The 13,506-nt window shown below is 43.8% G+C and overlaps 1 protein-coding gene across 1 annotated transcript in view; it reads right to left on the reverse strand.

Annotated features, from left to right (window-relative positions):
- Window positions 1–297: 297 nt before the first annotated feature.
- The window catches only part of LOC147429875 (uncharacterized), a 41,075-nt gene continuing 27,866 nt past the window's right edge, over window positions 298–13,506 (reverse strand). Inside the window, exon 4 of the mRNA XM_086496067.1 lies at window positions 298–644. The gene's annotated coding sequence lies outside the window, so the exon portion shown is untranslated. The remainder of the gene's footprint in view (window positions 645–13,506) is intronic.

Genomic DNA, 13,506 nt, shown 5'->3' on the forward strand with positions numbered 1-13,506 from the left:
TTTGGACAGAGGCCGGGGGGGGGGGGCACAATTACAGATACAAGACCTTGGTTTTCCAGAACCTAAAGGTAAGTTTCACCCACCAATGTTAAGTGGAAGGACTTGTCCCAAAGCAAAGAAAATGCAAGTATGTGTACAGCCACTTCAACCAATGTGGCTCGTAAATGCAAATTTAAAGAATAGCTTGATCCAAGGCAAAGAAAGTTTCTCAATGATAGTTGATTTGCTTATGCAATGAAAGTAACATAACTGACAGACAAGCTTCCTTTTGCCACAACATCCACAAAGCTAAGGGAGTTTGCAAACAACTCTGTCATTTCAACACAATGCGCTTATTCATACAAACAAGACCTGGGAGCGTGTTAATTCAGCACATAGCTGGTATACATAGAAGTCGGTATGCTCAACTAAATTTACAGAGAATATACACAGCTAAGATCCCACAATAGAGAGCTTGCTTATGTTAGGACAACACGAGGGCGTTTTGCTGCTACAACTTACTCAACAAAACGTTAGAAGTTTCAAATATCACGATACAATCTACCATGTTGAAGAGCGCAACGATGAGCCATCTTCTTGCATGTCCAATGGAACCAAGTCCCTCACCTTTGTGCTCCACAGTAAGCACCATTTCAGCAGCCTATCTGAATTGACAAAATAAGAAGAATGTGACATAAGTTTGAGCAATAGCACCAAATTCAACCACCCAAAATAAAGTTCGCCAGAAAAACAACTCCTCACCCACAGAATACAGAAAAGCTAATTGTTTACCAAATGAAAGGGCATATCCTATCTTGCACTAAGGCCGGGTACTGCATATGTCCAACTCACCTTTTCTTATGTGGACCAAAGACACGTCCAACACCCTTGCAGTCCTTGACATGCTGACTCACGGACAACCCCCTACAGAGATGTTCCAGGCTGGTAACCCCGCCCATGGGTGGACACTTCGCTTAGCCAATCAGCGACAGTAAGTGCCCACAGGAAAATCACAATTTGGCTACTATTGCACTTGGCAGTGTTTTTTGTCACATGGTTGCAAGACCTCCACATGCACCACCTTTGCCCATGTTCCTTCTCCTCTGCCACCGCCGCGATTTCAGAATTGACACAGCCTGGATATTATCTATACTACCAGTAGCAAGTGGGCTCTCTTCCTCGACTTTCAAGGATTGTGGGTTATAAGTGCAGCGGAAGTGATAACTCAGAATGAGTGCTCAATACGTACTCAAGGTTCCTTTTATTTCATAAGAGAGTTCCTTGTACTTCATGAGAGATGTGCAGAGACTAGAGAGAGGAGAGAATGATACTGAGTGAAGGTTCTGAGAGAGAGCGAGAGAGAGAGAGAGAGAGAGAGAGAGAGAGAGAGAGAGAGAGAGAGAAGAAGGCTAACACCAGATGGGGTCCCAAACCCCCCTCCAAGGGGCCCCCTCTCTATCGCTATAGAGGTATTTGCTTTAGATTTGCACAAATGCTGATACGATGGTCCTAGATGCTGAGATGCGGATGGGATCTTGCTACCAATGCTTGGATCAGCAAGGCTCAGGGCTGACATGCGAAAAAAAATGATGATGGAACTGATGGGATCTACAAGGACTAACGATGCTATGGGCTGAAATCTACAAGGCTGGTCTGTTGATGCAAAAACGCCATGGCTGAAAACCGATCTGAGGGCTGAAATCCACTAATGCTGGGGCTGGTCTACTGCTGATGATGGCGATCGGCTGAATCTGGTCCGGATGTTGGCGATAGGCTGATGGTTAAAACTATTAGAGAGATGAAGGTGATGATGGTGCAGAGGAAATGCTAGTGTTGTTGGGTACAGGGTACTAGACTTAGGTTGAAGAGGTGAGCCTATAAAGGTCCTAAATACTGGGTCGAGCAGCCTCGTGGCTGGTGGACATCCCACGACTTCACGAAATAATGCAATATGTCAATTATTAGTAAGTTAATAACTACTAATAAGAGGTGCTTCCTATGCACAGGTCTAGACACCTAGGCCAATGTAACAATGTCATACTTTGTAAATAATTAATTTATTTACGAGAAAAAATTTATCTAATTAGTTGTGTGCACATCAGAATAGAAGTAGTAATTCTAGGGCCTCAGGTATGCCCAAACTTGGGCCAAAGCATCTCAGGGAGACCATTGCAAAAATACCCTGAAGCCCTGGTGATTGGGAAATCGGATCTTCAATAAGGGGTAGACAGTAGCCTCAGATTTTAGGCTCAGAAAATTACGCGCGTCAGTGCGAGCACAGGAATGAGATGGGGTCCTTAGAACATTAATCCTAAGGCTCGGATTATTTTTAAGGCTTAGATAAGTCAGTCAAACTAATTTTCATTGTTTGTACCGGACCAAATGACCAGACAAGTGCGAACAGTTAATGCCAGACAATGTCGGTACAGCATTGTGCTGCAGAGCAGCTAACGTTTTTATTAGTAGTATCCATGTGTGCAGTTGTGAGTTAATTTTCACATTTTATTAATAGCCTAGGAACTTTTTAAATGTGAAAGTTGAATGGTTTTAAAGATTATTAAGTAAGTGTTCCACTTGGCACACTTACCAATGCAAAGTGACTCTCTCACGAGTCACTCTCACTCTCACCCTCCCTCATCCTCTAGCGCCCCCTCTTCTGCCTGGTTATAAAGGAGCACCCTTCCCCCTCTTCACAAGTTGGCAGTGCACCTACCCCCCCTAAAGTGAGCGTGCTCTACGCACCAGAGGTCTCCATTGAAGCTAGAGAATCAGCCTTTGTGGTGTATATGGAGTCCTGGAGCTCCCATCACCTAGAACAAGGTATCTCTTGATCATAGTCTCACGATTGTGACTAATAAACATCATACATACACTCATGAATGCAGGTAGGCGAAGTGCCATGCCAAGGAGGACCCCTACGCTTGGATGGTTGCGACCCTTCGCCCAAAAAACATGCCTCTTCACCAAAAGCCACACTCTTTCAACCATTGGTCACACCCCTTCGCCCTACGGGTGCAACTCTTCACCCGATGGTTGTAACTCTTCGCCGAAAGGATGTGTCTTTACGTCTAAAGTCATGTCTCTTCACTAAGAGACGTGCCTCTTCACTAATGACTCTTCAATTCCTATAAAAGGAACCCTTTGTACTCAGTTTTATTCATTCAATCGAACACAGTCTCTTGAGTCTCTTATCAGAGTTATCTTCTAATTCTAGTCTTGTGCTGAAACATAATAAATATATATGAAGTAATATAGAGATCTTCACAGTGGTATCAGAGCAAAAAGTCCCGCACCCTGAAGGTTGTGAGCTTCTCACCCTTGCAGCTACACTCTACCCTCTCCTGGAGTTGCATGGAAGCAGCAGAAAGATGGACTACACACAGACACATATGAGGTAATCTGAAACCCTCTTTTATAAATACATAAATAACTCAAGAGAAGGCGATGTGTGTATGCCGCATACCTGCTGCAATTCTCGACGTATGTCTCTTCATCAAGTGGTGTCTCTTCGGGTCGACGGGTTGCACCTCTTACCGATGAAGGGTCACATCCCCTTGCAATTCCCGGCCTTGGTGTATGCCCCTTCGCCTCGCATACCCTTCCGCCTGGCAGCTATTCACCTATCGCTGCTTTTAAACGCTAGCAGCCCAGCCTACACTGGCAGGCTTTGTAAATTAAAGTCCACGCTGGTGATTTCTCTACGCAACGTATGGTTTTTTTTTAAGGCCAGCTACTAATCAAAGCAAGGTTTTCTTCATTACCCACTAAGGGCGCCCAACCTTGCCCGGCCAACTCACTTTATTAAACACTGTCATTTGAAAGCACCTTCGCTAAATACAAGCCAGCGATATCAACACAACCATGCAGGCAGGATCATTTTTTACGCCTCTCCCCCAAAGAGCCCACGCTGGCAAATCCGGCCCCTTGCACATCGTTTCCCGCGCCGTGTGCCCGCATTCACTATGGCCGATGAACATCAATGGAATGCTTTCCCGTACATAGACGAGATTCCGAAGCATTCTTGCCGACGTACCCTCTCCCGACACCCGAAGTAATTATTATTTCCGATACTCTAGAGCCAGAACCGGACTCAGCACCCAAACCACAGGTCATCATCATTCCCGATTCCTGAACTCCAGAACCAGAACCCGTTCAAGAACCTGTCCCTGCACCTGTTCCAACGCCCCACGCCATGCCAATCCCACAGGGGTATTTACTATACGTCACCCACCGCCACGAGACACAGTTCTAGACTTGGGTGGTGTGGCATATTTTTGTCACCTGCGACTCTCGGCACCTTCAGCATTACGAGTATTTACTTGGGCGATATCCCCATCTTGCCTACTCACTGGTAGAGTGCAGAGTGGACGTTGTCAACAATATAATATCCCTCCAGCCCCTGGTACGTGTTCACAGCGAGTTACGACTTCCAAATTACACACCTGTGTCGCCCGCTCCAGCAGATTACACACCTCCTGTCTCGACGAGGTCGAGGACATCTCAGATTCTTCATTTGGCTCAAAAATCTTCACCGAGTTTGGCGACGAGTTTGCTTCAGCTTCTCCCGACTATTTACCTCACACCTCGCCAGCTTCCCCTCATTATTCCCTTTGAGATATAGCCATGCCTACATCACAGGATAGAAGCCAAGCAGAGGACACCTTGGCTGTTCTCAAGGAACAAATGGGAGTACTTACGGCCAGCCTCGCGTCCATTTCCACTCGCTTGGACCAGATGCAGATGCAGACCTCTTCTCAACGTCACCACACTACTTCGCGGACTCCACATGCAGCTTCTACATCACCTTCTTCAGAAGCCTCCGCGGACAACAACGTAGAACCAGATCCGACGACTGAGGTAGATAATCATGAACTCCAATTACTTTATAAAATCTTTAATGTTGCTCATAAAAAGAAACTTGACGTTAAATTGCTGAAGCCTTATAATGGTCGTCACGACACACGCGTGCTAGACCAATGGCTGTTTAAGATGGAAATTTATCTGTCCAATATGAATTTGGCCGAGAGCAAAAAGGTTTCACTAGGAAGTCCTCTACTGAAGGACACCGCTTTCCTTTGGTGGCAACGACGGGTTGCAGATAACAAACACACCCCTTCATGGAATAAATTCCGACGCGCAATTCGCAAGGCCTTTGAGCTTGCCAACGCGGACTTTCATGCCCGGTCTTCTCTCCGCCGCCTAAACTAGAATGGTTCCTTGGCCGGCGGCCACGTATATCACAGAGTTCCAAAGGTTGACTCTGGAGATAGAGACCCTCAACCCTTCTGATAAACTCCACAGTTTTGTCGATGGGCTTGAACCCACCCTATAGGATGACGTGCACAAATACAACCCGGCCACACTGGATGAAGCCATTGCCTATTGCCTTGGTGATAATCGGCGTCCTCAGAGGAATTTTCCTCTTGGAAACCAATTCTCCAATAGAGCTTGTCCTTTCCAACGTGATCGCAAAGGACAACAGCAACGTTCATCTCAAAGCTCTCACCAATCTTCTAGACAACCCTTCTCAGGACAGCAAGCCTTTCGACCCCATTTTTCTGGCCGAGCATCAATTTCTCAAGCAGGATCCTCTTCCAATGGTAATCAAAATCGAGGCAGGTTTCGTCCAGATAACCGTCGAAATGGCCGTCGTGATTTTCAGCCCAATCCTTCTACTGGACAACAAACCTCTTCATCGACTCCCTCCACCTCTAAGTCCAATTGCACAGGATTGTGCACAATCTACTGTTTCACACAGATGGTTTGAATGTCTAAAGCGCCCTAATCCTTCTAACATTCAGCAAAATTCAAATATGGAGTCATGCCCAAATGCAGAACATTGTCCATCTCTTGTACCGAACAAAGGCAAACACACTATTCGTGCGATTCGAATTTCCAAAGTGGTCAACACATTGATGCTGAATGCACACAATCGAACCTCAATTCCTATTGATCTGTCTAACCAGGTTCTCGATCTTCTTGGTTTCATTAATCAACATCCAATCAATGTGCTCGTGGATAGTGGTTGTTCTATGAATTTCATGAGCACTTCCTTAGTAAGCAAGCTCCGCTTACCAACACGACAGAGTTTGGAAGCTTTTCAAGTCGAACTTGCAGATGGATCATTTTTGAAGTGCAACAGGAAACTTCAGCAGTTACAGTTCCAGATTCAAGATTACCAAGATCAATTAAATTTCTCAGTAATGCTCTTGTCACACTACGACATGATTCTTTTGGCCAATCTTGGTTGTACCAGTATGATCCCCTTATCAGCTTCAGAGATCATTCTATTCGGCTTTATCATGATCATCGAGAAGTGGAACTCCGTGGTCTTTTTAATGCGAAGCCTATCACATTGGTCTCAACTTTACAAGTTGAACGTTTGGTACGCAAGCGTGATGGTGCAACGGCCTTGGTTATGTTGCGAGAAAAAGAAGTTGAAAACGAAAAAAATCAAAATCCTCACCATCACCCACTGCTTACTTGCGACAACCCTTCTTTCAACCATTCTTGGACTTATTTCTTGATGAGCTCCCAACTACACTGCCTCCTTGGCGTCCCGTGGATCATGCCATTGATTTAATCCCAAGACAACCTCCACCAATTCGAGCTCCTTATCGAGTTTTGTATTCGGAATCTCAAGAAATACAGCGGCAGTTGGAAGATTTATTGGATTAAGGGTCACATACGTCCCAGCAGAAGTCCTTTTGGAGCCCCAATTTTATTGGTCAAGAAGAAAGATGGTTCTATGCGCCTTTGTATTGATTACAGTGCTCTCAATAAGCTGACAATTAAAAAACAAGTTCCCTTTGCCTCACATCGACGAACTCTTTGATCAGTTATTGGTTCAAAGGTATTGATCTCAAGGCTATCACCATATTCGCATACAAATTGGCGACGAGTACAAAACAGCCTTTCGTACAAAATATGGCCATTATGAATTTCTAGTTATACCTTTTGGGTTAACCAATGCCCTAGCTACCTTCATGACTTTGATAAAAAAAAATCTTCAGCCCTCATTTGAATAAATTTATGATCGTGTACCTCGACGACATCCTTGTCTTCAACAAAACCATGGCAAATCACAAAGAACACTTGCAGATTGTTTTTGAGATTTTATGTACAAATGTGATGTACATTAACAAGAAGAAGAGCGAATTCTTCAAGGATCACGTGGACTATCTTGGACATGTGATTTCTGCTACAAGGATTGCAGTGGATCCCAAGAAAATCCAGGTCATTGTAGATTGGCCTTTACCTCTCACTATTTCGATGTGCGTTCTTTCTTGGGACTTGCCAATTTTTATCACACCAAAGTTCACAAGTTTTCGGATATTGCTTCTCCTTTGACGGAATTGACAAAGAAGGATAAGCTACAGTGGACTCCTGAAGCAAACAAGTCGTTCAATGATCTTAAACATGCTTTGACAACAACACCAGTCTTGGCAACAGCAGATCCTACTCAATCATTTGATATAATGACAGATGCTTCTAATCAAGCGTCAGACGCAGTCCTTATGCAGAATGATCGCGTCATAGCTTTTGACAGTCGGAAATTTTAAGAAATCTAGATGCGATATCCAGTATATGACAAGGAATTTTTGGCTATCGTGCATGTTTATCGCACTTGGAAACATTACCTTCTTGGCGAAAAATCAGTGGTTAAAATAGATCATCAGTCTTTGACGTATATTGTCACTCAACCTATGATGAATCCTACTCAAGGAAGATGGGTTGAATTTTTGGCAAACTTCCACATGGTTATTCAGTACATGCCTGGTTTACAAAATGTGGTTGCAGATGCTTTGAGTCGTATGCCTACAGCAACAAATTATGCCATAAGTGACGTACAAATGAAAATTCCTGTCTGTTTCAAGAATGAATACTTCACAGATCGTGATTTTGGAAATGAGTATCGAGCTCTTAAGTCATCCTACAGAAATGAACATGTTCGCACCTTATACAATAGTGGATGAATTATTGCATTACATTGATCGTATTTGTGTACCTCACAATACACAATTAAGGAAGATTTTGATACAAGAACATCATGACGTTCCTTTTGCTGCACATCCTGGAGTCAATAAAACATATCGGCTTTTGTCAACAACGTATTTTTGGCCACAAATGCAAGCAGTTGTGATAAAGTTTGTAAAGGCTTGTCACTCATGTCAGATCATGCAAGCTTCTCGACAACTACCTCAAGGTCTACTTCAACCTTTATCCGTACCAAAAGAAAGATGGGAAAGTATAAGCATGGATTTTATCACCACTTTGCCTCGCTCACCCAAAGGCAATGCTCAAATCCTAGTGGTGGTTGATCGGTTTTCCAAAATGACGCATTTCATTCCTTGCAAGAAAACGGTTTCTGTCCCAAATGTCGCAACACTATTTGTACAACATATTTCAAACTGAGATCCAAAGTTCACAGGAAATTTTTGGATTTCTCTATTCAAATCTCTTGGCACCAATCTCTTGTTCAGTTGAGCTTACCATCCTCAAACAAATGGTCAAACAAAAAGAGTGAATCAAATTCTAGAAGAGATGCTTCGACACTATATACAGAATCGCTTAGCATCTTGGGAGGATTACTTGCACCTTGTGGAGTTTGCTTATAACAATTCTCCTCATTCAGTGACTAGAATGACCCCATTTCAAGCAGCATATGGACACACTCCTCTTGTACCTACGAACTTTGTTCTTCAACACAAAGTAGCGTTAGCAGATCGGTTGGTTCAATACAGATTCGAGATAAACTAGTTCATGTTCAACAAAAATACCAGAAGCAGGCCAAGAAGCATCTTCGTTATGCAAAATTCAAGGAAGGAGATTTGGTTTCACTATATGTGGCATCCCATCACTACAAAACAGTCAAATCAGTATTTCCAAAGTTACGTCCTCACTTCTATAGACCTTTCAAGATCATCAAGAAAAATTAAGATGTCAGTTATTACAAGTTGGAACTTCTCACCTTCATGGGGAAAGATACATCCAACTTTTCACATTTCCTCGCTCAAACAGTATATTCAAGGAGATTCGCTTGTTGCAGACTTATCTTCTTATGTACCAGAAATGGAAGATGAACATATTATTCTCGTTCCAGAAAAGATTCTCAATGTTCGTCATAAAGAAACAAGACAAAAGATTACAGCTGAGTTTCTTGTTAAGTGGATAGACTTGGATGAGTCAGATTCTACTTGGCAAACAGATGAAGACATGCAACAAAACCCTCACCTACTTCAAGAATTCTTTAACAAACAGCAGATTTTCATTTAACACATGGGTTTTATTTAAAGAGGGAGGAAATGTCACGATTGTGACTAATAAACATCATGTACATACACTCATGGACGCAGATAGGTGAAGTGCCATGCCAAGGAGGACCCCTACGCTTGGATGGTTATGACCCTTCGCCCAAAAGCTCTTCACCAAAAGCCACACTCTTTCGACGACTGGTCACACCCCTTCGCCCTACGGGTGCGACTCTTCACCCAATGGTTGCAGCTCTTCGCCGAAAGGATGTGTCTTTACGTCTAAAGTCATGTCTCTTCACCAAGAGACATGCCTCTTCACTAATGACTCTTCAAGTCCTATAAAAGGAACCATTCGTACTCGGTTTTATTCATTCAATCCAACACAGTCTCTTGCGCCTATTGTCAGAGTTATCTTCTAATTCTAGTCTTGTGCTGAAACATAATAAATATATATGAAGTAAGATAGAGATCTTCACACATAGGCTACTGTGGGGGAAGATTCATCGCGAAAAGTAGAAGGAAAAACTCTTTCTTTCACGCCTAGCTCCTGCAAATTCTCTGTTTTCAATCCCTAATCATCTCTATTAGGGTGAATTTCAGCAAAGTACTCATAAAATCTAGTTCTTCTCTACCTACACTACACGTACACAGAGTTTGGTGCGATTAAATCACGAAAAAGGTCTCTGTTTCGGCATTGGAACGTGCTCAGGTGACATTTTCAGGTTATGTGCAAAAAATTGCAACAAGCATGTGTGCGTGCATTTTGTGTGTTTCTCCCTTGTTTTTATCGAAGGAATGATTATGCATAAAGGGAAACAATTAGCGGAAGGTAGACTCTCATTTATAAGCGCTTCCGTGGAGTTTTGTGGAAGATAGACTCTCGCTTACAAGGAGCTTCCCAAAATCTCACAGCAGAGGGAAAATCCTCTCAATAGTCAGAGAGTAGTTTTCTCACTCTCTCAGTCAGAAGCAGAAAAGAAAGAATAGAGGACGAGCTTTTGCCCCGTTCCTATGCTTGTAAAGATTCTCCCTTAGTAATAAAGATATTCTCTTTATGGGGGGGGGGACCAGCCCATCTTCTCCTCCCCAATGAAGTGTCAAGCGCTCTCTCTCTCTCTCTCTCTCTCTCTCTCTCTCTCTCTCTCTCTCTCTCTCTCTCTCTCTCTCTCAAATTCTCTTGAGTATTTGAAGTGCAATTAAAAAGTCAATTTACGCTTCCGTATCTTTGTGACACTGGTTACGCTAATTAACCATAGCTATTTTGTGAGTTTATTATGAGTTTTGGTGTTATTCTCACCAGTGTCCTCAAAATTTTGTCTTATTAAGGCTAGACTGTAACCGGCCTGTTCAATCCAAAAAGGGCGGTAGACTCTACTTTAAACCTTGATTTAGCTTTCACCCATTATTAGTCGTCTATTTTACCTGTACTTTCAAGACACAACAAAGGGGAGAGGGATACAGGCTGCTAGATTGCACCTGTATGAGTAGACGGACACCAGATTGGCCCCTAACTTAGGCGCCCCTTTCGGTATTTCTTTATTGTTCAAAAGAGGGAATAAACGCTGTGGTTCCTACAAGCTGCCCCGCACAAACTCGGCTGAATTTCCACTGTTCCAGCCCGATTTCGGCAGCATAACTGTACTAGAACCCTTCACAGTCAGTATTCCCACGCATTGAATGACTTTCCCGACGCATACGGGCACTTTGCAAAACCTGGCGAGAATCTGCAGCACGCTGAATTCTCTGTTTTCAGCCCTGAAAATGCGCCAGATCGCCTGTACAGCGGTCCCCTTGCGTCCCCGAACCTCCTGGGGGTATTAGGGTCCGTTTAGGGCCAAAACCCTAAACCTGCAAAAATACACAGCAGGCTGTAATTCACTGTTTCGGGCTCCGTTCCGCGTGCCGGTCGCATCCCTAGCAAGTCCTCGAGCTCCCGCACCTGTAGGGCTACTTGCCCTTTGAATCGGATGAGATTTCTGGCGTGAAACCTCTCCGAATTCACCTGTACCTGCGGGGGGATTAGCCGCTAGCTAATCCAGTACCTGTGCAAGAGGCTCTTGCCTCGGCAATCGCGCATGAACCCACACAACTGTACATTGGTCAAATGAAGAGCCCACTAGAGGGGCATAACATACTGCCAAAGGGGAGAGAGAGGGCAGTGCGTAGCGTGCAGGGCATCACTCCTGGCACCGCACTGTGCATAAGAGGGAAAGCAAGCACTCCATAGCTCTTAACCTGTGACAAAATCTGAAAATGAGGCTCTCTCCTCTTCAAATTCAGCGCCACTTCTTGTTGCATAAGGCAAGTGCACCAGAAGGTGCCACTTGGCACTTTTACAAGCATTTTCCCGTTTCGGGGTTGCCGCCTAAAAATATCCCAACCGGTTGCCCAGTTGACTTCACGGCGGAGTAAGAAAATGTTCCCTTTGTCATTCCGGAGGTAATGACGCCAACACATTTTCAGGTCCCAAAATAGCAGTTCCCTAAATTTTAGGAGATGCTGCCATTGTATCTTTCTAGGTCATCCGACCCTCTTTGTACACTGCGGCCACATCCAAAACTGAAATGTAGCCTCTGTAGCAAAGGATTCCACTTTGGCTAGTCAATGACCCCACTTGGCTAACCATACTCCTTGTCCAACCTTAGTGCTCTCTTGCCCTCAGGCCTGGACTCCCTCTGGACAGTTCCACACTAGCTATGCAATGCAGGGCAGTTAGATTTCCCGAGGGGTGTTTCCAAAAAGTGAAAGTAAATAGATAATAAGAAAGAAATCAACAAAAAGGATAGATAGTAGTCACACGCTGGTGACATACCCCCCTCTTGAAATCTCAAACGTCCTCGTTTGCATCTATGTCGTACATGCTTACTGTCAACACTGATGTATTCAACACCTGTCGACACATATACGACACATACATGCTCATTGTCAACCCTGGTGTATTCAACACCTCGTCGACTCATGTATTGCCTGCGTGTGAACCCTGTCCCAATGACATAGTGGTAGCTTCGCACTCTGCCATTGCTTTGAGTCACTAACTTTCCAATGACAAAATGATAGCTGCACATTTTGCCACTGTCTTATCGTACACGTTGGATCCCGTAACACTTTCGAGCATACCCAAACCGACAGTTTAAGAATGCAGTTACACATGTACTCTTCAATAGAAGCAATCACTGTATCCTTGACAAACTGACAAGAAATACTCACTTCTATAGCACTAACCAAAATTTTGGACATTCCATAAGAGCAATTGCCAAACTGACAATCTGTACAGCTCTAACATTCATGTAACAGGTATTTCATTTGAGCTCACTTTAAATACCATGTACATCATTTGTTTCAGAAGCCATTGTCACACTGACAATCCATTTAGCTTTGAAACTCAAGGGGTCAAGGTAGGTTGCAAATCGAAGGCTTCCAGGTAAAGTGATAACACAGTTGGTGACTCTGCAAGTTCACCTTCTTCCATCCACTTAGCATCCATTGGTGGATAGTTTCTGAACTTTACCAAGTAACGCCTAGCAACCTTGCCTTTCACTTTCCTTTCTTTGTGTGCCAAAATCTGTTCAGGGACCAAGATCTCGTCAAGTTCCTCGACTTCCGGCTGATCTTCAGCTGGAATAGCTTCTGGCACATCACCCACATAGGGTCTGAGAAGACTCACATGAAACGCATTGTGAATCTTCCAACTGTCAGGCAATTTCAGCCTATATGCAACATCACTGATTATGTCGCACACTTGAAAAGGCCCATAGTAACGCATGCTGAGCTTTGGAAACAGTCTTTCCTTGCCCTTCATCTTCTTTAACCTTGCCTTTTCAAACCGTAGAAGCACCCAATCACCAAGTGAATATACCACTTCACGACGGTGACGATCAGCTGCTTTCTTTTGCTTTGCCTGAGTCCTTTCTAAGGCCACTTTGACCTTCTTGTACATTTCATCCATGTCTTGAACATACTTATCTGCTTCAAATATCTTGTCCTTTGTATGCAGTATGGGAGGAACTTTCTTGCCACCTTCAACTATCTCGAAAGGTGCCTTGCCAGTTGATGAATGCACTGTATTATTGTATGCATACTCCACCAATGGCAAATACTGCTCCCACTTTCCTTTATGCTCTGACACATAACACTTCAGCAGATCTAGGACAGTAGAATTTGCCTCTTCTGACTGTCCATCTGTTTGAGGATGAAATGACGAAGAGAATTTGAGCGTGGTACCCATATTCTCAAACAAGCCTTTCCAGAACAAACTAGTCATGCGTGGATCACG

The sequence above is a fragment of the Adiantum capillus-veneris genome, chromosome 22, assembly GCF_014529385.1.
Source record: "Adiantum capillus-veneris isolate H3 chromosome 22, ASM1452938v2, whole genome shotgun sequence".
In the NCBI taxonomy this organism is placed as follows: domain Eukaryota; kingdom Viridiplantae; phylum Streptophyta; class Polypodiopsida; order Polypodiales; family Pteridaceae; genus Adiantum; species Adiantum capillus-veneris.